At 46.0% G+C, this 10,234-nt stretch overlaps 2 pseudogenes; one reads left to right on the top strand and one right to left on the bottom strand.

The window, feature by feature from the left end:
* Positions 1-1,483, top strand: part of LOC119360350 — an 11,984-nt pseudogene extending 10,501 nt beyond the window's left edge.
* A 5,092-nt stretch (positions 1,484-6,575) lies between these two features.
* Positions 6,576-9,029, bottom strand: LOC119366996 (annotated as a pseudogene).
* Between the last annotated feature and the right edge of the window lie 1,205 nt (positions 9,030-10,234).

The raw sequence follows: 10,234 nt of genomic DNA, 5'->3' as shown, positions 1-10,234 counted from the left end.
TCTGCTCAGTTGGACCAAGCTTTAACCAGACTGGACCGAGGGATTTTCGGTCCCGCTTGCGGGGACCGGGCCGGCTGAATTTTATGCCGGGCCAGGACCGAGCCTGCCCGGACCGAGCGGGCCACGAGCCGGTCCTAAATACAGCTCGTTCCGTCCACCGTGACCCTCAACATCCATGGAGGCAACAAGGGGCTGCGTCTTCGCCTCGTGAGCCACAGCCTCCACTTGGGTCCAAATCTGCGGCTCTATTCTGGAGGGTATCGCGGTGGTGAAGGCTCCTCGCCTAGAGCGGTTCATCCTGGAGGGTTTTCGGAGCAATCTTGGTGGTTTGTCCACCATGGTGAGGATTGGCGATGCTCCCACACTGCATGCATTAGGAATCTTGGAGCCAGGGAGCACCATCCTAGAGACCTGAGACACCATCTTCATGGTCTGTACATACGTCTCCTGTCTGCAGTCTCTGACAGTTTGTTTCGTTAGCGAAACGTTCAGCGGATCGATGGAGATCCATCACTAAATGTTAGTTTTTGTTTGTTTGTTAATTTGGGTTCATTCCTGCATGCCTGGATGAAGGTGAGCTCAAGCACCATGGCCACTAGCATCAAGATCCTGAGTGTGAATGCGCGTTTCGGAAACCACAACTATGCCAAGATGGTTCTCTCCTTCCTTGTCTGCTTTCCCAATTTGAAGGCACTGAACATGACGGTAATTTTTTTCCATTTCATGTTTTGCTTACCTTCATACCGAATTCCACTATGTCTTCTTATGTGTACAATGTTTGTAGCAGCAGATTTGGTTCACTGTAGATGGTGTGTTTTCAGCTTACGATTGATTAATTGCAGATAATGTACAACGCAGTTGTCCTGATGTCGATTGCTTTGCTTCTTAACCTCTTGTTAATTGATATAACGTCTCTCACCGTGGTCATATATCGTACTACTTGGCAATATTCGTGATGTTGATGTTGTAAGTGTCTTGTAGTGCTCATTCCAGACTTACGGAATTTACTAACTCTCCAAGTGTGTGTATCAGCATTATATACTCAACATGATCGTTGAAGCTGAATTGTGAGTGATTTAAGTGTTTTTTTTCTTGCAGTCTGAAAAATGTGATTATGAAGCTGGCACCGCCAGGCTGAACCTCAACTTTTGGAAGCTGGCCAAGCCCACTGAATGCATCAAGTCGTGCATCAAGGTGTCCTCTTACAGAGAATTCCGATGGGAGCTCGGGGAGGTTGCCTTCCTCAAGTTCTTCTTCTAGAGCGCGAGGGCACTGAGGACTGCGTCCATCTCCATGGCTAACCCGAGCTTCACGTCATTCTAAATTGGAGAAAGCTTCTAACAAGATGGCCAGTAGATCCTGCCAAATGGTGCTTCTCGGGAGCATAGGTCCTGAAGGAGGCAAGCCCTGGAGCTTCAAGAAAGGAACTGATTACTCCTTTGAGGACCCTTTCACAATGGTGGAGGTTTCCAACATATCTTAATATCTGTGGAGCAGTGGAGGTTTTTTTGGTATCTGCTTCCTTTGGCACCTGACTTTGTGGTATTACATTGCAGACTTTGTGTTAAATTCATGGTCCGATGTTTGGCGGGAGTCAGAAATACTATGGACTAATGATAGCTTGCTTGCCGGTTTATCTGTGCCATCAGTTTCCCATAGTATATACTCCTTTTAGCTTTTTGATTGTGGCAGCGTGTCCTCACTGTATTTTGTGGATTATGTTGTCCTGATCGCCATGCAGATCAATTATCATCAGAACACTATGGTCTTTAGGCATGCATTGTCTAGATTATATATGTATTTGAACTTCGTGGCTAAATATCTTTGACCAATATAGCTTGAAACACCAGGAGTTGCCATTTCATTTCTGGCCTTCTCTGCATATCTGATTGAGCTTGTCAATACTATTAGACTACATTAATTCTTAAAAATATATTGTTACATGTGGCACTCTTATACCTTTTATCATTTGGTTAGAAAATTTCCTTGATTTGTAATTTTACATTCTATTGATTCTATAACCCTACACTAATAAAGCAAGGTAAGTTTCTCCAATTTTTTCATCCGTTCACCATCAAAAATATTTTTATCTATTCGAGGTAGTACTAAATTTATGTCTGTTCGTGTATTAGAAAAGAAAAACGCCAGAATTTCGTACCTGGGCCGCCTGCAATGTGGCCCATCAAAGTCAGCCCATTTATTTTCATGCCCACCTGGAAAACCCTAATAATCGCATGTGGCGTCAAATAGTTGCAGCTTCGCACTGTACTCCCACGCTGGGCTGAACCTTTTTTTTACTGTATTATGTTTCCATTTTGTTTTTCCCTTCTTTCCCTTTTTCTTTCCTTATTATTTTGCCTTTTCTCCTTTCAAATTTATTTTTCTTTCACCCCTTTCTTCAAAAATTCATAATTTTCAAAAATATTCATAATTTCGGAAAAAAACAATTTTTTTCGAAATGTTCAGAATTCCAAAAACTATCATGTTTTGTAGAACTTTATATCTTTGTTCTCATTCCAATATTGGTTAAATTTTAGAAAAATGTTCCATTTTCTTTGTGTTTTCCAAAGTTGTTCACGATTTTCCAAAAAAATGCATTTAAAAAATATTGCAAATACGAAAAAAAATTATTTTTAGGGAAATATTCGCAAATTTAAAATAATATCCGAGTTTAAAGAAAAATCATTTTCTAAAATTGTTCTGAATGTTTAAAATATGTTTCGTTTCAACAACACAAATTCAATTTTTTTTAATGTTTTTATAAAAGGTTCTTGTTTTCAAATAAAATTGTGAATTTCGAACATGTCAAATTTTGTTGTGTGTTTCTGAAAATGTAAAGAATTTTTAAAAAATTGGGATTTTCCAAATTATTCATGTTTCCAAGAATATTCAACAATTTATATTTTTTAAAATGTTCAAAAAAACAAAAATTATTTCGAATCTGACTTTGGAGTACGTTCTTAACAGTTCGAGCTGGCCATTGGTTGATAGGACTCGTTTCTTTGAGTGGCTAGCAGCACGTAGTCGTTCTTTGAGGATATGGTTTTGATCCTTCAACACATTGTTATTTGGATTTTTGCGTGCCTTACAAACATTGGTCGTCTTGGAGCCTGCCAGTGTGTTGGGCCATACACGAACTAATGTGTGTCCCACATGCTATTTTATGCAACTAGCGGCATATAGTAGCCCCACGCAGTTGGCCCAAGAAAAAAATTGCGTCGCACGGGCAGTATTGGGCCTCAACTGCACTCCCCTACTGGGTTGTCCGCCTCTGTCCCATCAATCCTCGTCGAGGGAGCCAAAAATATTCGTCGACCCGCAAGGAATAGAACTTGCGACAGTGCATCCACATCCTCAGGCGAATGCCAACTGAGCTAGAGCGGCTTGGGTACATAAAATTGATGGTCCTCCTATTAAATATACATATAGGTTTTGTTCCGCCCGCTCATAGTTCCTGAATTTTTTTTGTTTGTAACCCGAGTGGGACAAACTGGGCCTACCCACGCATTTCTTTTTCTGTGAGACGAATGAGCAACAAAAATTTAAGCCCCGATGGAACTGGACCTTCTGTATTATGTCAATGGACAAAACCAGCTCATCTATCTTTCAATTATGATGAGAATAGTATCGCTTTGGAACTTTATAGTAAATTCCCACCAGTTTGTATATGTCCATAGATTGTCTGGTAATAAGAAGTTTATATCAAAATAAGTAAGTTATCTCGAGAATCATGAGCAGAAAGAGGGACTCCATAAATTATTGCGGGTGCTAACTTGCAAGTGCCAATAAAAAAGAATATGTTGGTTTGGCTCGAATAAAAATATTATGGGCACATGAGCGCTAAAACAAAGAGAATAAACCCTAATAAAGAAGGGTCATTGATATCTGGTTATGCGCTAATTATGCTGATGAAACGGGATTTATGCGCTACAATTAGTAATCTATTTGGTTACGCCATCGTGAGAGCGATCGAAGCAACCGTGCCCCAAAGGTCGTCGCATAGCTACCAAATAAGGAGGCAGACACAACCGCTGCATAGCTACCAAATGAGGTGGCAGACACAACCACATGACGGAGGCGGACCCGAAGGAAAAAAATGCACCGCCACACCGACTATCAAGATCTCGCGGGACAAACATGACCGCGAGAAGACCACAACTCCTCGCTCTATTGCACCGTTGCGGAGATCGTTTTTTCTCTTCACATCAATTATCTGTCCCATTGCTTCTCGCAAAGAAATGTCTCTCCCGTTGCAACGCATGCGCATATGTGCTAGTCTTGACATAAGCAAGGAAGAAGCGTACAGATGTGCCATGGTAATATATTTTTGATCTGAGGATCCATTACTTTGCATATGAATCCTTTGACGTCTGCTAGCTTCATATGAGTGACCTGCATGATTCTCTAAACCACAATGAACTTATTTATTATGTTCGTATATGCTCTGCTAGGTACACGTGAGACAATCACAAATTCAGGCTTCAAAAGTCTGGATCCCACAATAGTGCTATACTGAATCAGATGATTTCATTTTTGCTCCTTCGTATCTCCAACAATTACTGATGTATCCTTGTGGATACATCCATTTGAGCGTCACTTAATATCAGATGGAGGGAGTAGTTTCTAGCAACCGCTTGATTTTACAACAAAAGTAAGTTGATTTTACGAGTAGTTTTCAGCTACCACTTGATTTATACAGATCGATTTAACAACAAGGGACTAGAACATTGAGTGTAGGCTAAGGAACTTGGGAAGATCTTTTTGACTGAAAATTGTCTTAGTTCGCCAAATTCTTGGTTGCAAAATCTGCAATATTCTTGTCAGAGCACTCTCCTTCCTGCATAGCCTCATTGGGCTCTCTCCTCCCTGCATAGCCTCTTTGGGCTCTCTCCTCCCTGCATAGCCTCTTGAGCGTTGACGCTTTCACACCCACCTACGACGCGTTTGGTAGGCTGCATCGAGCCCAACCAGGCCAGCTGGATGCAGTTTTTTTGTGTGTGTTGGACTGTTTGGCTATATGTGAACACTGTTGGGCCTGTATCGCACGGTTCTTATAGCACCGTTTTGCCTGCATCGCTTGGGAACACTCAAATCGAGGGTTTTCGGTACGTGGTTAGCAGGTATTTTCTTCTAAGAACCTCTTTAATCTCCTTCATCCCTTCTACACAACTTTGCTTCGATTCGCACCTCGATGTTCTGATTCCATTCAGGTGATCGGATTGTAGTTTTGTTCACTCTATATGTTGAATTTCGTGTACATATTTGAATCTTTTTTTGGACGAATTTTGACAAATTCGTGAGATACAATCGATCTTTTTAGTTTCCTTGTGTAGTTTCATCTCGCTGTTTGACACGACTTCCGTATGACTGTGGGGTAGACCTCCTGGCCGAAGAAGATGACGTCGCAGAAGGCATCCTCGTGCGTAGAGGAGGTGTCACCGTCGACATAGGCCAGGAAGCATCCCTCACTCCTTCGGACATCAGCGCACCTGATCGCGCCGTAGTTGGTGAGCTTCTTGGCGGCCGCGGTGAGGCACGCCAGGCAGTCTTTTGGCGCGGGAGGCAGCTCACAGAGCTAGACCAGCATCATTTGACACTAGATCAACAAATTTTCCTCCAAGAATAATTGAACAATCTTCCTCCTCGACGCAGTTGCCCTCTGCCACGCCGGCCAGCCAAGGTGACTGAATATGTTCACCACACCTTGCTCCCAACCACTCCCTCGCCAATTGATCCGAGCCACCACCACCACTGCCCTTCCCGCGCGAGAGAGAAGAGAGATAGACGGCTAGGGATGGGAGTGATGGCTGGCCCAACCACTGCGGACATGGCCATTAACGGCCTTAGCGGCGTGTCGTCACCGCTGTCGGCCCGTGAGTGATTGGCCGCGTCAAAACGGTCTCAGAAAACGAATCAGTGTTTTTTGCCACTGGCGATTCTTCACTGCTATGCAAAGTGCCACATTTTGTAAAGTGCCACATCAGTGATTCTATGCATTTTACTCCAATGAACATCATAGTATGCAAATTTATGATAACATAATCATGTCTCCTTTGTCATAGCCTATCACCTTATCATAAGGTGTTGTGCGTTAGGCCAATTTGGGAAGTTGGAGTTTTCCCATAATCTTGTTGCAATGGATTGATTCCTTTGAATAGTGCTTGTAGTATTCTCTAGTGGTACAAATCACTAGTAGGATGCCTTCAATTTTCAGTTAAGACATTACATTCCAATAAATACCGAAAAGACCAGATATAAAAATCATATATATGAAAATGCCCTTTAGAGTGTACTCTTGACATAGCCAAATGTTTTGGACATTTGAAAGCTTCATGGATATATATCAACATAATTCTTAATCTGACCCGCAAAAAAAACATAATTCTTAATCTATTTTTCACGTACTGTATAATATATCACACACGGTATTAATTTACAAAGTATAACAATGTATGGACATAATATACATCATCGTACACAACTTATGGACACATATGAACTATACATAGGACATGGGGACCTTAATTATTAGAGAATTGTGCATATGCATGATTAGGTGGCATTTGGTGATCATCCTATTTGGTGGGGTATGAAGGCTCCATGGCAAGACCACACATGCCCTTCTTTTCTGCAATGTCCTTCTCCATTCTCAAGTACCCATTCTCGCCCCAAGTTGTGCCCCATGAATTCTTCATCAACCAATAACTTGTGCCATCACTAGTTTTTCCATATCCAATGACCGCAATACCATGGTCCAAGTCAGTACCGCAGGAGCCGGTCATCACCCCACCAGAGTAGAATTGGAATGTCATGTCACCTCCGTCCACAGCTACGGACACTGGTTGGTTTGCCACCGCCTTCATAAGGGCACCCTCGTTATTGGCAGGCACATCCTCAAAGCCGGTGATGGTTGCGGCGCTGTTGGATCCAGCCTTGCACTTGTCGTCGGCTGCAGTATATGGGTAGCTGGACTCCATGGTCAAACCTCCGTTCTTCAAGAAAAAGGGTTTCCCCCCGCTTTGTATTACAAAGAAACCATCCGATACAATCCACGATAGGTGCTGGGGCGGAAGCAGCACAAGCGCGCCCAAAAGAAAAGAAAAAGAAAAAGAAAAAGAAACAAATGCCGACAATGGCAGGTTGACGAAACAAAGATGGCTAGTGACCGCTGCACCCACCGGAGAAGTACCATCGCGCTTCTAGCACTCCGAGGCGTCGCGTACCGAGCAACACCTTCAGGAAGGAATGCGACGACGACGACGCTGCTGCCCAGACAAGTCCAAGGGTTTCCCCCGGTACGCAGAGGGCAGTGGGGAAGGGGCAGATCCGACGCCCTTCAGGAAGGTCCGGCGGCGCCCGCAGGCGTCACCACGTCGGTGATGGACAAGCCACCAGGGATTTCTCCCAACCCAAACAACCACCACCACCCTGGACGATCAGAAGCGCTCCACCAGAACTGCCGCCCACCAACATGTGCTACCACAGTCACTGAACCATCAACGCCGTCTCGCTGAGCCACCGACACGAGACCTAGAGGAGGGACGAGGGGCCAACGGGCTCGGGGGAAGCCGCAACTCAGCCGATGGGAGGGGACTACCACCACCGCCGATGCGGAGCCGACCGGACGTGACGACAGGAGCTTACCAGGCCTGCACATGCCCTCCGGACCCCAGAGATCCGGACAACCCCTGCCGCCACGCTGCAGCACCTCGGCCGACGAAGCCGCCACCACCCGCATCCCTCGACGCCGCGCCACCACCGCTAGGGAGCCACGCCGCCGCACGCCAGAACGCCGGCCCGCCCCAACCCAGCTGGAGCCCAGATCTGGGCGGAGCGAAGGCCGGCGGCTAGCCGCACCGCCGCGCGCCCCGCGGCCAACGGCCACGCCATCGCATCAGACACGCCCGCGCCCCGTGGACCCCGCCACCAGGACGCACCATCGCCAGCCGAGGAAAACCGCCGCCAACCACCATCGCCCGAGCAGAGGAGGCCGCACGCGGGGACAGGCAGGCCCGCCGCCGCCGGCACCACGCGGGCAAGGCCCGGCGGCGCGCTGGCGGCGGCAGGGGGAAGGAGCTTGGGAGCGCGCGGGAGGGGAACAGCGTCGGGGCCCCCCGGTCGCCTCGCCCGGGGAGGCGACGCGGGGGGTACAGGGACGGGAGGAGGAGGAGGGAGGAGCGGGGGAGCAGGAGAAGCGAGCGGCGATGGCGGGCTTCGGCCGCGGCGGCGGCTCCGCGCGGAGGAGCCGCCGGCGGCGGCTCGGAAACCCTAGGCGAGGGGAGGGAGCCTAGGCGGAGCGAAGGGGATTAGTCCATCTCTTCAGACCTCCGTTCTTGATAATGAATTTGAAGGCATCATCCATGAGTCCTCCCTCGCAGCCTTGATCTTCACCATGAACATCACAGTCAACCAACTCTTGCTCTGACAGTGAGATTAACTTGCCGGTTTTCAGTTTTACAATGCCCTCTGTCGCGGCAACAGCAGAAAATGCCCAACAGCAGCCTAGAAATAATTGTGTTGTTAATTTCTTATAGTGTTATCCTATAAAATAATAACACATATATGCAGTGCAACACATATTTTGTGTACTTACCACACTGGCCTTGATCCTTGATAGGGGTGACAGCCCCCTTGGCTCTCCAGTCCATCGTTGCTGGAACAACATCAAAACTCATATTCTCATACCTGAATCCTGTCGAAAGAACTCACATGGCGTTTGCTTTGAACCCCTTGTTTGTGTTGGTTGTCTTGAACTCATCATTGTTGATATCAGCGAACTGGTTAACGCCGAGCCAGAACTTATGATTCTGGGCATTGAACATTTCAATGAATCCGACATTGGATTTGAAAATCTCAAACCGACGTGCCTTCTCAGTGGCGTCTTTGTACACACGGCCATACTGCGCCATCCAGTTCTCATGCTTGACCACCATCGACAAGTCATCGTTCAGCTCACGAGCTGCAATGACAGTGCCATAGAGGCAGATGCTTCCAAGTATGGCAAGAAGCAAAACCTTGTGGATGGCCATATTCGGTTAGGCACCAAACTGTAACAATGACAGTACTGCAGAGGCAGATGCAAGCTAGGATGGCACGTGTACGAAGTTGTTTGAGGAAAAGGGCTTGTGCTTTGCCGTGGATTATGGTGGCCGGCTAGTGGTATAAAAATGATGGGCACATTTGATTGGCCGGCCAGATTGTATAAAAATTATACGGCAGAACAAAGAAATACGCCTGATGCACATCTGATAGTGACACCTGCTTGATTATTTTAGGAGTGTACATCTGATAGTGATACCTGCTTGGTGCTTGGAAGATTTGTTAATGAAAGAATGAATAACTGTGTTCTTGAAACTAAATTTTCTGAAGAGGACCGTGGATGTGACGCACGGTTTGTATCGAAGAATCAAGTAGGCGCTTGCTAGTATGGACATGAATGTCTGCCTGATTAAAAATTGCGTGATATATATAATGTGACATATACAATTCAACAAGAGTTGTCTTGAAATTCCCTTTCTCACGTCCCAGGCTGCTTTTTGCTTGTAGTCTAGCAGGAAAGAAGGAACATAATTTTGCATACAAAAGTATCAACTGAGATTGAACTCTCAACCGACATTGGAGAACTACAGGCGTGGGAAGGTATCGATTCAAACTAGCTAGACTAGATGGTTGGAGCAAACTACAGTCGCTGTTGCAGCTTCCCTGTACACGCGAAACTATCAGCACCCAGGCATTCCTTCTAGCCAGCGAGCTCAGCCGCTTGGGTACAGCAGATACATCTTGCACTGTGGTGGCAGCCCAACGGCCTAGTGGCGCTTCTTGGCCTTGCGGGAATATGTATATGCAACCTGCGGAAAAACTGCCAATGGCAGCAGGAAGCACTGGTGTACTCCACACAAGGTGTCTAGTCGTACATTGCACGTTCGATGAGCGAGCGACACCAAATCATTTTTCACTACTGTATATCCCGGTGACTTCTAATCCTACGCCAACACGGCACATTTCTCATGCATGATAAAATAAATTGCTTAGATTTAACTTTGCAACCGATGCTGGTAAATACATATATGTAGCTTGATAGATATGTGTTAACATGAAGCACTCAAATTTATAAAGAAGGAAACAGTGAGTTGGTGACCTGCACTAGCCATTAGCCGACCAAAAATACTCTAACGTGACTACGCAGACCACGAATAAGGACAACTAATGCCCACATATTTACTGTATGAATCTT

Source organism: Triticum dicoccoides, chromosome 2B, assembly GCF_002162155.2.
Source record: "Triticum dicoccoides isolate Atlit2015 ecotype Zavitan chromosome 2B, WEW_v2.0, whole genome shotgun sequence".
Taxonomy (NCBI): Eukaryota; Viridiplantae; Streptophyta; class Magnoliopsida; order Poales; family Poaceae; genus Triticum; species Triticum dicoccoides.
The sequence above is the reverse complement of the archived record's forward strand: the minus strand, read 5'-3'. Positions and strand labels throughout refer to the sequence as shown.